Genomic DNA, 15,384 nt, shown 5'->3' with positions numbered 1-15,384 from the left:
ATACTAGGAACATCTGAATGATTTTCTTCTAGTTATTTTTAAATACACAATAGATTATTGTTAACTATAGTCACTCCACTGATATATCAAAAATCAGGTATTATTTCTTCTAACTGTATATTTATACCCATTAATCAATCTCTCTTCATCCCCACAACCCCGTACCCTTCCCAGCCACTGTTAACCATCAATCTACTCTCCTATCTTCATTAGATCAGCGTTTTCTTTTTGTTTTTTGGACAGTGTCTTGCTCCATCACCCAGTTTGGAGTACAATGGTGCAATCACAGCTCACCGCAGCCTCAACCTCTGTGGTCCAAGAGATCCTTCCACCTCAGCCTCCTGAGTAGTTGGGACTAAAGGTGCACAAGACCATAGCTGGTTAATTAAAAATTTTTTCTAGAGACAGAGTTTTGCCATGTTGCCCAGCCTGGTCTCAAACTCCTGTGCTCAAGTGGTCCTCCTGCCTTGGCCTCCCAAAGTGCTGGGATTATAGGTGTGAGCCACCACATTGGACCAGAGCAACTTAAATAAACAAACAAAAAACAGGGTCTCACTCTGTCACCCAGTCTGGAGTGTGATGTCACTATCAGCTCACTGCAACCTTGAACTCCTAGGCTTGCTTAACTGATCCTCCCACACCAGCCTCCCAAGTAGCCACCACGCCTGGTTCATTTTTTAAAAAGTTTTGTAGAGATGGAGTTTTGCTATGTGCCCCAGGCTGATCTCAAACTCCTGGCCTCAAGCAGTCCTCCCACCTTGGCCTCCCAAAGTGCTGGGATTACAGGCGTGAGCCACCATGCCCATCAACTTTTTTAGCTCTCACATATGAGTAAGAACATGCAATATTTGTCTTTCTGTACCTGGCTTATTTCACTTAACGACCTCTGGTTCCATCCATCTTGCTGCAAATGACAGGATTTCAATCTTTTTATGGTTAAAAAATATTCCATTATGTATATATAACATTTTCTTTATCCATTCATCCACTGATGGACACTTAATTCCATATTTTGGCTATTGTGAATAATGCTGCAATAAACATTGGAGTGTAAATATCTCTTTGATATATTCATTTTCTTTCTTTTGGATATATATCCAGTGGTGGAATTAGTAGATCACATGGTAGTTCTATTTTTAAAATTTTTTAGGAACCTCCATCCTGTTCTCCATAGTGGATGTACTAATTTACATTCCCACCAACAGTGTACGAATGTTCTTCTTTCTCTACATCTTTGCCAGCATCTGTCACTCCATCATCTTTTTGATAAAAGCAATTCTAAGTGGGGTGAGGTGATACCTCATTGAGGTTTTAATGTCTATTTCTCTGGTGATTAATGGTGTTAAACATTTTTTCATATACCTGTTGGCCACTTATATTTCTTCTTTTGAGAAATGTCTATTCAGCTCTCTGTTTTTAATTGGACTATCTGGGTGGGGGAAAGGCAGGTGTTTGTTTTGTTTGTTTTGCTACTGAATTGTTTTGAGTTCCTTATATATTCTGGCAACTAATGTCTTGTCAGATGGATAGTTTGCAAACATTTACTCCCATTCTGTGGGTTGTCTCTTCACTTTGTTTATGGTTTCCTTTGCTGTGGATAATCGTTTTAGCTTGATGTAATCCTAATTGTCTATTTTTGCTTTGGCTGCCTGTGATTTGGAGGTCTTACACATACACACACAAATTTGCCCAGACCATCATCCTGGAGTGCTTCCCCAATGTTTTCTTCTAGTAGTTTCACAATTACAGGTGTTAAATTTAAGTCTTTAATCCATTTTGGTTTTTGTATCTGGTGAGAGACAGGGGTCTAGTTTCATTTTTCTGGATATGGTTATCCAGTTTCCCCAGCACCATTTACTGAAGAAACCGTCCTTTCCCCATTTTATGTTCTTGGTGCCTTTGTCAAAAATTAGTTGGTTGTAAGTTCATGGATCTATATCTGGGTTCTCCATTCTGTTCCACTGCTCTATGTGTTTGTTTCTATACCAGCACCATACTGATTTGGTTACTATAGCTCTGTAGTATATTTTGAACACAAGTAGTGTAATGCCTCCAGTTCTGTTTTTTGCTCAGGATTGTTTTGCCTATTTGGAGTCCTTTGTGGGTCCATATAAATGTTAGGAATTTTTTCTATTTCTGTAAAGAATATCATTGATATTTTGATAGAAATTGCATTGAATCTATAAATTGCTTTGGGCAGTGTAGTCATTTTGACAATATTAATTCTTCTAATCCATGAGCATGGGATTTCTTTCCATTTTTTGGTATCCTCTTCAATTTCTTTCATCAATGTTTTAATCCATGAGCATGGGATGTCTTTCCATTTTTTGGTGTCCACTTCAATTTCTTTCATCAGTGTTTTACAGTTTTCCTTGTACAGATCTTTCATTTCTTTGGTTAAATTGATTCCTAGGTAATTTTTATTCTTTGTAGCAATTATAAATGGGATTGCCTTTTTCAGTGTCTTTTTCAGCTTGCTCACCATTGGCATATATAAATGCTACTGACTTCTGTACGCTGACTTTATATCCTGCAACTTTAGTGAATTTGTTAATGAGTTCTAACAGGTTTTTTGGGTTTTTTTGGTAGATTCTTTAGCTTTTTCTAAATATAAGATCATTTTGTCTGTGAACAAGACTAATTTGACTTCTCCCTTTCCAATTTGGATGTGCTTTCTTTCTCTTGTCTAATTGCACTGGCCAGGATTTCCAGTATCATGCTGAATGAAAATGATGAAAGCAGGCATCTATGTTTTGATCTAGATCTTAGAGAAAAGGCCTTTATGATTCAATCTTAGTAGATTGTATATGTCCCAAATTTATCCATTTCTTCTAGGTTTTCTAATTTGTTGGTGTTTAGTTGTTCATAATTGTCTCTAATGAGTCTCTGTATTTCAGTGGCCTTGGTTTCTATATCTTATTTTTCTATTCTGATTTTATTTGGGTCTTCTTTTTCTTAGTCTTGAGTTAGCTAATTTTTGATTAGACACATGACTTGTAGTGGTGAATAATCTGTAAAACTGGAAGTTTGTGCTTTGCAGAACAGAATAAAAATTATACGCCTTATCTTTTATAGGTAGATAGATAAAAACCTATGAGGGATTTTTGGGAGTGGATTATGGGACAAACACTTTCAAAACTTTTTTTTAAGGAGCAATGATGTATAGAGGAAAGAACAAGAGATTTGAAGTCAATAGGCTGCCGTTCAAGTCTCAGACCTATGCAGACCCTTTAAACTTCAAGTTTCATGTTCTTCCCAGCTGTGGAATCTTGATTATGTCATTCAACTTTTGAGCCTCTGGATTTTCATATACAAAATCAAGATGATTACAACAGCTTTACCTTACAAAAGACTGTTTTGAGTATCGAGCAATGATTATAAAATTGCTGCAGTGTACTCAAGAAACTTTTATGTTGCCCAGGCTGGTATCAAACTCCTGAGCTCAGGCAATCCACCTGCCTCAGCCTCCCAAAGTGCTAGGATTATAAGTGTGAGGCACCACTCCTGGCCTATCATTTCAATAACTGTAAAACCTGCAGTGATATCTCCTCTCTCATTCCTGAAATTGGTAACTGTTGTCTCTTTTTCCTTCTAGTCAGTCTGGCTATTAGGATAATAAATAATTTATGTTAAGTTAAATAAATAAAATAAATAAATAAGTTAAATAAGCATTAAAGAGAGAATATAATATACGGTAGCTGAAAGCTTTACCAATGTAGATTTAATACAACCATTAAGAAATGGGGGCTGGAAGCCAGAGAGCCTTCCCAGAATCTCTTGATGGGCTGACTGGTGATAAGCTCTCCCTGCTAAAGCCACTCTGCAAAGACCAGAATAAGTCCCTACTTCTTCAAATGCACAGACACCAATGCACAGCCACAAGAATCACAAAGATCAGGGAGACATGACACCATCAAAGGAACAGAATAAAGCGCCAGTAACCAGCCCTAAACATGGAGATTTACAAACGGCCTGACCAATAATTAGAAATAGGCCAGGTGCAGTAACTCATGCCTGTAATCCCAAAACTTTCAGAGGCTGAGGCAGAGGATTGCTTGGAGACCAGGAGTCGGAGATCAGCCTGGGCAATATGATGAGACCCTGTCTCTACAACAAAATTTAAAAATCAGCCAGGTGTGGTGGCATACTCCTATGGTCCCATCTACTTAGAAGGCTGGGGCAGGTGGATGGCTTGAGCTCAGGAGGTCGAGGCTATAGTGAGCTATGATTGCACCACTGCACTCCAGTCTGGGTGACAAAGTGAGATCCTGTCTCAAAATAAAAATAAAAAAAGAATAAAAAATAGTTGTCTATCTATATTGCATAACTCACTGAGCTACATTAAGACAACTAAATGAAATCAGGAAAACAATACATAAAATTAGTTCAACAAAGAGACAGAAACCACAAAAAGAACCAAACAGGCTGGGCACAGGAGAGCATGCCTGTAATCCCAGCACTTTGTGAGGCTGAGGCAAGGGATCACGGGGTCAGGACATTGAGACCATCCTGGCTAACACAGTGAAATCCCGTCTCTACTAAAATACAAAAAATTAGCCTGGTGTGGTGGCGTGCGCCTGTAGTCCTAGCTACTCAGGAGGCTGAGGCCGGAGAATCACTTGAACCTGGGAGGCAGAGGTTGCAGTGTGCCGAAACAGTGGCACTGCACTCCAGACTGGGTGACAGAGCAAGACTCCATCTCAAAAAATAAAAGGACCAAATTCCGTAGCTAAGAATTCCTTCTTAGATAGGAAGGAAACCAGCAAAAGCTACAAGAAGCCAGGTGCAGTGGCATGTGCCTGTGGTTCCAGCTACTGAGGAGGCAATGGCAGGAATATTGCTTGAGCTGAGGAGTTCAAGGCCAGCATGGGTAACACAGTAAAACCCTGCCTCAACAAACAAACAAAAACAACAACAAAAAACTAAAACCAAACAAACCCTACTAAGATCATGTAAAAGGACTCAGGAACCAAAGCCAGGACAATTTGATTTTCAATACAGGTAATTTCAATGGACTGAAAATTATCAAATATGTTTAAATTCATAAATTTATAACTATTTTTTAAAAATCTATGTGGTCACCTTCTGAGGATGAGAAACCAACTAATTTTTATTTTTAAATAATTTCTGATTTACAGTAAAGTTGCAAAAGTATGAAAAGGAATGTTTGCATATACTTCGCCCAAATTTGCCAAAGCTAAATTATACTGCATTTACATTTTCTCTACATATTTAATATATATTATATATATATCTCATTTTCTCTGAAATGTTTGACAGTACATTGTAGACATGATGCCCGTTTACCTTTACATTTTCAAATATTTCCCCCAAACAAGAATATTCTTTTATAAATGCAGTATAATTATCAAAAATAAGGACATTAACAGTAATCTATTACTATTGTCTAATCTACAGATATTATTCGAAATCTGCCAACTGTCCCATTAATGGTCCTAATGCAAAAGAAAAAAAAATCTGACCCAGGATCCAATTCAGGATCATATACTGTATTTGGCTGTCATGGCTTCTCTTCAGCACCCATTAATCTGGAACATTTTCTCAGCCTTTGTCTGTTGTAACTTCAATATTTTTAAAAGCAAATAGACCAATTACTTTGTAGAATGTCCTTGTGTGCATATCTGATGCTTCCTCATGATTAGATTCAGGTTATAAATTTATAAATTTTTGTCAGGAATGCCACAGATAGGATATTGTGCTCTTAGTACATCGCATGAGGAGGTATATGATGTCCATCTGTATTGTTACTGGTGATGCTAACTTCGATCATTTGCTTAAGATGGTGTCTGCCAGACTGCCCTATTATAGTTAGCATTTTTCCTTTGTAATTAACATTTATCTTGTGGAAAGACTATTTGAAACTATGTAAATATTTTATTTCTCATCATATCTTTATATAAATCTCAGTATGTCTAAAACTGGCAAATAAAAGGATAGAATCAAGCATTTTCCTGCCTTTATACAGATAAAATATAATACTGGGTACTCAAATAGAACTGAAGTGCCTCTTTATAAAAGTATTCCAATAAGTGGGAAAAAAAGAATGAGAGTATCACCACTTTGCAGCCCCAATAAATTAATGACGTAGACAATAAGCATCAACACTAGCATCTCAAAAAAGATAAAACCAGACATTGTATGACTTCTGATGAACAAATACAGCACCACAGAAAGTCCTACCAAAGTAGCAGAATCAATCTGATAAAGTCTCTGGATCCAACTGTCAATATTCCAAGAAATATAAAAGATGGAAGAAACTTGAAATTGCACCATGAGGACACAGTAAGCATCCAGACTGTGGGAACTTTTACAGGCCAAGTAACCCAAGTTCTTCAACAGACAAATGTATGGAACAGAAAGATAGGGAGAGGGGACCTGTAGATTAACTGAGACTTAAAAGATTTACAATTTTTTTAGATGGGCAAGAGTAAGCTATAATGTCTAAGGATGCACATATAGGTGATAAATCTACAAAGAAATGAAATATAGTGATAGCTATAAGTCAAGATAGTGGTTCCTTCAGAAGAGGAAAAAAGCAGTTGTGATTTGAATGGGCGCAGAGGTGCTTCTTTGGTGACTGGCAAAGTTTACTGACTTAGGTGGTGTCTATAAGGATATTTGTTTTGTGTAGTTCTCTGACTATATATTGTATATTACAAAAAAGTTTTTTTTTTTTTTTTTTTAAAAAGTAGGGGTCAAAGAAGCAAAAGCGGTACATGAAAAATATTTGAAACTGAATAAGAAAAACACTACAGTTCAAAATCTGTAGAATGCAACAAAAGTAGAGCTTTCAGTTAATTGTCTAAGGCTCAAAAAATAAGCAATTAAACATTCAACTTATGAAGGTAGCTAAAGAAAACAGAATAAAACTCAAAGAAAAAATTTTTACAGAGATATGAATGGAAACTATTAAAATAGAAATGAAGAAACAATAGAAAAGAATAAGACCAAAAGCTAGTTCTTCCAAAAGACTAATGAAATAGGTAAACTTCTAGTGAGATTAATCAAGAAAGGAAGAAACACTTGAGCATAAACTAACAATATTAAGGAAGAAAGTAACATTACAACAGATACAGCAGAGTTTACAAAGAAAATAAAAAGACAGTTACCAAGACAAAATGTAAAACTCAAAGTGGACACACTCCTAGAAAAATAAAATTAGTAAAAGTGACTCAAGAAAAAAAAAACCTTGAAAAATACTATTCATTTCTAAAAATTGAAGTAATAGTTAATTTCCCACAAAGAAAATTCTAGCCTCACATAATTTTATAGTTCTAACAGACTTTCGAGCAACAATTAAACCAAGATAAATAGATGCTTTCAGAGAACGGAAAAACATGTGAATACTGCTCAACTCAATTCTTTGAGGCTTATATTAATTTAAAAATCAGATAAAGATAGTATAAGAAATAAATTCGTGAGCCCTGGCCACTCAAAAATACAGATGCCTTACCAAATATGTAGGACTGACATACAGAAAATACTAAATACTAGAAATAGACTCATACATGTATTACAGAGGTGATAGGGCATTTCTATGTAGAAACAGAAGGATCATTCAACAAATGAACCTAGAAAAATCGATAATCCATATACAAAAGAAAACAGGCCGGGCGCGGTGGCTCAAGCCTGTAATCCCAGCACTTTGGGAGGCCGAGACGGGCGGATCACGAGGTCAGGAGATCGAGACCATCCTGGCTAACATGGTGAAACCCCGTCTCTACTAAAAAATACAAAAAACTAGCCGGGCGACATGGCGGGCGCCTGTAGTCCCAGCTGCTTGGGAGGCTGAGGCAGGAGAATGGCGTAAACCCAGGAGGCGGAGCTTGCAGTGAGCTGAGACCCGGCCACTGCACTCCAGCCTGGGCGGCAGAGCGAGACTCCCTCTCAAAAAAAAAAAAAAAAAAAAACAAAAGAAAACAAAAATGTATTCCTATCTTACATATAAACATATGTACCAGAGTGATTAAAAACTGAAATATCAAAAACAAAATTTTTAAGCTTTCGGAATAAAATACATGTGACTATCTGTCTTCAGGGTAAGGAGGAAGTTCCTTAAGAAAGCACAAAAAACGCTAAGCATAAAAGAAAAGACTGATATATTTGACTTCACAAAAGGTATGGAAAACAGTGTGGCGATTCCTCAAGGATCTAGAACTAGAAATACCATTTGACCCAGCCATCCCATTACTGGGGATATACCCAAAGGATTATAAGTCATGCTGCTATAAAGACACATGCACACATATGTTCACTGTGGCACGATTCACAATAGCAAAGACTTGGAATCAACCCAAATGTCCATCAGTGACAGACTGGATTAAGAAAATGTGGCACATATACACCATGGAATACTATGCAGCCATAAAAAAGGATGAGTTCATGTCCTTTATAGGGACATGGATGCAGCTGGAAACCATCATTCTCAGCAAACTATCACAAGAACAGAAAACCAAATACTGCATGTTCTCACTCATAGGTGGGAACTGAACAATGAGATCACTTGGACACATGAAGGGCAGCATCACACACCAAGTCCTATTGTAGGGAGGGGGTAGAGGGGAGGGATAGCATTAGGAGATATACCTAATGTAAATGACGAGTTAATGGGTGCAGCACACCAACATGGCACATGTATACATATGTAACAAACCTGCACGTTGTGCACATGTACCCTAGAACTTAAAGTATAATAATAATTTTTTTTTAAAAGTTTAAAAAATGCCTTAGAATGAGAAAAGAACAAGTGAGAAGATGGGATAAAGTACTTGTCAGCTAAACATTAATATCAGTACCAAGATTATACTGAGAATATAAAGAACTACAAAATCAATAAGCCGATAATCCAATAGGCCAAAAACAAAAATATGTGTTTCACTGAAGAGGAAACACATGTGACTAATAAACATATGAACAGATGCTCAACATTACTAGAATCCAGGGAAATTCAAAACAAAAGCACAATAAGGTACCATTCTTCACTTCTTTGGCAAAAATAGAGATATGTGACAACACTAAGTGTTAGAAAGAGATTCAGTTTGGCACTGAATCTCTTATCCATTCTTTGTATGAATATAAACTGGTAAGACCTCTTTGGAAAAACAATTTAATATTTCTTTATAAAGTTAAATATCTGTATAGCCTATAACCCTCAGAAATTCTGTCAGAGAAAATTGCATATTTGTGCACCAGAAGACATCTACAAGGATGTCCAAAGCAGCACTGCTCTTAACTGACAAAACACTGGAAACAACCAAAATACTCAGTAAAGGGGGAAAAAAATAAAATGTTGGTACATTCACACAGTAGAATACTACACAGCAGTAAAAATGAATGAGCAACAGCCAACCAGAGCAACAAGAATTACCTTTCGTAACATAATTTTGAGTGAAAAACATGTCTAATATAACATATACTTTTTGTACAAAGTTAATAAACAAGCAAAAGTAAACATCACATTGTTTAGTCAAAATACATTTAAGATAAAAAGTTTTAAGAAGCAAGAAATCATAAATACAAAGTTGTTAATAATATTACCTTGATGGTGGGGAACGAGGGGGGGGCAGCATTTGTGTACATTCCTTATATTACAAAACGAATAAAAGAAGGCAATGATAAAATGTATCATTAACCAAGAATTATGAATAATCCAATTCTGCATAACTGAAGTTTTTAAAATGCTGCAGTAATCATCCTGCACATATGCCTCAGTGTGCTTTTGCAAATATATGTTAGCAAATTCCTAGAAATGGAATTTGTGAATACATATATTTAGCATTTAAAAGTTTTCTTCCAGTGGCCCTACAGAATGGCTGCTACAGTTTATATTCCCACCGAAAGTATCTCGCATCTCCTTGCCAGAACCTAGTATTATCAAACTTTTGGGTAATATCTTATTGTTATTTTGATTTGTATTTAAATATGGGCCTTGTTGAGCATCTCTTTATACATTTATTAGCCATTTGTATTTCTTTTGTTCGTGGCCTCTTCAAACTGTATTTCTAATCAAATCAATCTACCTTATTCTTAATAATTTTGAGTTTTTTTCTTTGTATATTGAAGAATAATACCCTTGCTTATAATGTGTATCTAATTATTTCATCCACCACTGTACTGTTTATCTTTAGTATGGTATAATTTTACCATACTTCACTATTCATAGAGTCAAATTCACCAATCTTTTCTGTGTACTGAATTCGCAGTTTTCAAATGAATAGATCTCTAATACAATTTTCTAGGGATAAATAAGGCTCTGGGGCAAAATGTATTGAGCTTCTATCCTTCCTATCAGAAGAGATTTATTGGTGTTTCATGGCATCTCAATATAGACATAAAATCCAAAGTCATCCTCAGAGTTTTCACACACAAGCATAACCCCAACCTAGTCTAAAGAAAATTTGCTTCTGCCAATTTGGACCTTGGTGCCAACTCCAAAATAGTACATAACAGTTTAGGGAGATAATGAACATGAGGGCTTTTAAGCTTCTGCATCTGATTTCAACATACACATTTATTCAGTCCCACATTGCCACACACAAGTCAAAAAACAACCAGAGAGCAAGCAAACCAACCTAAAACAACTCCTTGGCAAAGAGGAAAAATCTGCGTAGATGCTTAAATTTGAAATTGCAGAATATACCCCCAAAAGAGCATCTTACCTGTTAGGATGCCCTGGAATATATATAAGGCAGCAGGCATCACAGACAGCAGAAAATAGAGGCAGCAGTCCTTAAAAAAGTCCGTGGAGGGCTGAAACCAACCAGCAAGCAACAACACCTACTCAATGACACCCGTAGCAGGAATGAGCCCTTTACTGCACTGCTTGCCAAGGACCTATGATAAGCACTGGGCTACATCTTAATGACTGCAACAAAAACCACAATGATTTTCACTCATGGGACTGGCTTACAAATTTGAGAAAAGGAAAATTTGAAAATGTATGTGCTAGTCATTTTATAATTTTCCCAAGCAAATTCAACTACTAAAACTGTCATATTATATGAAATCGTGTCTTTGATTTCATATCACCCAGAATTATTAGGCTCAAATCCCTCATTTGGGGCAATGAAATCTTCCTTTACCAAGCCAATACTTTTTTTTTTTTTTTTTTTTTTTTGAGACAGAGTCTCGCTCTGTTGCCCAGGCTGGAGTGCAGTGGCCGGATCACAGCTCACTGCAAGCTCCGCCTCCCAGGTTTACGCCATTCTCCTGCCTCAGCCTCCCGAGTAGCTGGGACTACAGGCGCCCGCCACCTCGCCCGGCTAGTTTTTTTGTATTTTTTTAGTAGAGATGGGGTTTCACTGGGTTAGCCAGGATGGTCTCGATCTCCTGACCTCATGATCCGCCCGTCTCGGCCTCCCAAAGTGCTGGGATTACAGGCTTGAGCCACTGCACCCGGCCAAGCCAATAAATTTTATCATGTATCTACACAAATTTAAAAAGGAAAGAAATTACATCGATAATGGTAATTTAATTTTTTTTTTTTTTTTTTTTTTTTTTTTTTTTTTTTTTTTTTTTTTGAGGCGGAGTCTCGCTCTGTCGCCTGGACTGGAGTGCAGTGGCCGGATCTCAGCTCACTGCAAGCTCCGCCTCCTGGGTTCACGCCATTCTCCTGCCTCAGCCTCCCGAGTAGCTGGGACTACAGGCGCCCGCCACCTCGCCCGGCTAGTTTTTTGTATTTTTAGTAGAGACGGGGTTTCACCGTGTTAGCCAGGATGGTCTCGATCTCCTGACCTCGTGATCCGCCCGTCTCGGCCTCCCAAAGTGCTGGGATTACAGGCTTGAGCCACCGCGCCCGGTCTTAATTTTTATTTATTTATTTATTTATTTATTTATTTATTTTTTTGAGACAGAGTCTCGCTCTGTCACCCAGGCTGGAGTACAGTGGCTGGATCTCAGCTCACTGCAAGCTCTGCCTCCCGGGTTCCCGCCATTCTCCTGCCTCAGCCTCCCGAGTAGCTGGGACTACAGGCGCCCGCCACCTCGCACGGCTAGTTTTTTTGTATTTTTTTTAGTAGAAACAGGGTTTCACCATGTTAGCCAGGATGGTCTCTATCTCCTGACCTCGTGATCCGCCCGTCTTGGCCTCCCAAAGTGCTGGGATTACAGGCTTGAGGTAATTTAATTTTTTTAATGTGTCTAGTAATTTTCTTTCATTATTATTTATGACTAACTAGAGCTTTGACTCCTCAGGATGTTTTAAGCTGTTTACTGCAGGTGTGCTTTTACTTCATCACTAACATCTGAAAGCAACCATAATAGAAATTAAAACTTAAATCACTATTAAAATTTATAATCTGAGTTTTAGGTCAGTATTCAATTCACAGAAGACTTTTTTTTTTTTCTCAAAAAGGGAATAGTTCCCTCCAAGAGACTATCTTTTGTTATAATGCAAGGTAACTGCAGTTGTAAAACACCACACATCTGCTTAAGCAATAGTAATTGTCAGTTTAGTATAAGATAGTAGTATGCAGTTTCTATCGAGATTGAATTAGTCCAGTTTAATGAAATGCAGCATTGGGCCTTCACAGAGTTACTTAATAACCAGGTACTTTACTGCAATATTTTTAGCAGTAGCATATATTTAGATCCATATTAAGAGCTGGATTCATCAGTTGTTTGTATTAAAGCTGACTGCATTGTCAAATAGCATTTATTAAATATTCAGGCATCCAAAAATTGATATTAATAACAATAAGAGCTAACATTTATTTAATACTTACATGCCAGGTACTCTAAGAACAACAACCCCATAAGGTAAGAACTATTACTATTCCCATTTTACAGATGGGCAAATTAAGGCCCAGAGAGTTAAGTAACTAAAGTTACACAACTAATAAATGAGAAGAGTTGAAATCTGAACCCAGAAAGTCTGATTCTAACAGTAATATGGACAATAACAATGTGGAAAAATATATGCAAGGATAATCCAACTCACTAATAGATAATGGTTGCAACAAATTAAGTACTTCCATTGTTATAAAAATTATGTAACTGACTCCCAAGGAAGAATAATATTAAAAGCTGTTTGTTGGGCTATGTGAGAGCAAAGGTAGAGAAAAAACTTCAGCAGCCTTAATTCATGAGCAAGAGCTGGATTTAAAAAAGCAAAATTGTAAAAACTTGTTCAGTAACAAACTAAAAATGGGTAGTAGAGAACGAATCTGTGACTAATATATATTCTTAAAACTATCAATAAAATCAGATGAAAAGTAAACATCGATTTTTCTGAGTGGATTCAAAGTGATAACAGAGAGATGAAAAGCAGCATATTATTTCAGATTATGCTTGCCAGTGGTTCCAAAGGGGAAGGTGAAGCTTCGGTCGATGGGATCAGTATTGGAAGCTAGTTGAGAATTAAAGATGGCGGTAACAGAAGCAGTCAAAAGCGGCAGAAGAGAAAATGATCTGGACTGAAAGCAATTAAGTCTGTCACAAAGTCAAAGAATTTACATGTATTGAGGAAGTAAGACTGAAGGTGAATAGAATTCACCAAGATTAGCAACAACAGACTACACTGTCACAAAGAAGTCTACAATACGAAATAAACACATAAGCCAAGGGTAGACAACGAAGACATAATTTAACTGAGTAGAAAATAATAAAGACTTAAGCGTCATGAGGTGGGGGCTTTGTTATATCCAATGTTGTGGAATTAACTAATGATGCAGATGGATGCTCAGGTAATCTGGTTCAAATCCTTCTTCAAAATTTTTCTTAGAAAGGGTAGCTAGGAAAAGGGAAAGCCACACAGAGAATGGAAAGTCTGAAAGTAAAATGACAGAAATGATTTAAAGGCCAGCAAAAAATTCTTAAATTAAAATACATGGTTTCTAGAGTTAATTTTGAGACTCATGAGTTGGAGAAGATCTGTAGTGGCAATATTTTAAATTCCCCTTACAGACTCTGAAATAAGACTATAAGTGGGAATGTAAGTCTATGAAGAGACATTAACATTTGCTCTCAAGTGGCAATTCTTTCTGAAAAGTGATCTATGTATGAGCTTTATGGCATGATTCTGGATGACAACCTCCAGAATTCCTAACAGCTGAGTCCATCACGGATCTTTAAAAGAACTGAAGTTTCCAAGACTGCAGTTTAGAAATCACACTACATAGAACGTGATATAATTCCTTTTTATTTTTTTGGTATCAACAGACAGAAACTGTTCCATGGCTGAGTAGAGTACAAAAGCCAACCCTACCAGAAGGAAAAAAACCATTCAGTTAGTAGCCTTGAGTCATAGCAGAAGTATGCATGAGAAGGGTGGAGTTTAATCACACCCTAGTGTTTAGTGGCCAACAGAGGCCTGCCTGAAGCTGCTTAGGATTCCCCAGGGTAAGAACACCATATTGAGATTACAGCTGGATGCCCGTTCTAGAGAAATGTTCAGACCCAGACTGGAAGCACTACATATCCTAGGGGCGCACCATCTCCACTGCAGTCTATGTGGATGGCATGTGTGCAGCTGTATAGTGACAGCCCGCCCACCCTGACACAGTCGTATTGCTTCTAACAACTTACGGTGCTTGAGCAAAGCCTTTTGGGTTTATATGGCAAACATACATTTCTTTCTTGTCACCACTTTCTTAAACTTGTCAAAAATGCCAAAGAACATCCTCTCTTATCCAAATATTTGTTTTATTGGAATAAAATACAATTGATATTTTTCATACAATCCTGTCTCAATTTTTTTATCGACTGAGAAGGAGCACATGACAACCGTGTCAAACACCACCTGGTGACTAATGAAACACCCTTTGAAGCCCTGAAATGTGATCCCTACCACAAAGAAGCCAAGTCCTCACCCCGTTTCTCACTCAAGGAAAAACATCTAATAACCTGATGACAGCAAAGGTGAGTAATCTGTGGCATCTAAAAGTGGTTCTGTGGTGAACTTGGGAAGAGATGAAAATAATTATTCCCAATATTTAAACAAAACTCATATTCATTCCCCAAATGTTAAGGTGAGATTTAGTACAGCCACGGAATGGAGTCATCTGGTCAATCTCTTATTGTATGTCAGCATTTCCCCCAAATTTTCTGTGGAATATTAAAAGGATTCCATTGTCAGTAAGTTTGAAATGGCACAACTACCCAACTGGTATCATCGCCATGCACATTAGCCTGTTAAGGCCCTGTGAAGTCCTACAGGTTTTGTTAACCCTACAGGACTACAGTTTGTTTCCTACAGTTATTTGATCACAAAACCTGGTTTCTGATGCTGTTGTTTTGTGGAGTATCAGTGATAAGAGAAACAGAGTTAGGGAAATGACTCTCAAGGATTATCGTGTATACACCTATTAATTCCTTGCAAAGAATTAAAATATAACAACATCTAAAATGAAAATGAGTTTTTTTGTT

At 37.2% G+C, this 15,384-nt stretch overlaps 1 protein-coding gene across 4 annotated transcripts in view; it reads right to left on the bottom strand.

Annotated features, from left to right (window-relative positions):
- The window catches only part of FBXL2 (F-box and leucine rich repeat protein 2), a 114,945-nt gene that overhangs the window by 75,217 nt on the left and 24,344 nt on the right, over nucleotides 1–15,384 (bottom strand). The window lies entirely within an intron of this gene.

This window comes from Trachypithecus francoisi, unplaced genomic scaffold (assembly GCF_009764315.1).
Source record: "Trachypithecus francoisi isolate TF-2019V2 unplaced genomic scaffold, Tfra_2.0 Lachesis_group0, whole genome shotgun sequence".
Classification (NCBI taxonomy): Eukaryota; Metazoa; Chordata; class Mammalia; order Primates; family Cercopithecidae; genus Trachypithecus; species Trachypithecus francoisi.
The sequence above is the reverse complement of the archived record's forward strand: the minus strand, read 5'-3'. Positions and strand labels throughout refer to the sequence as shown.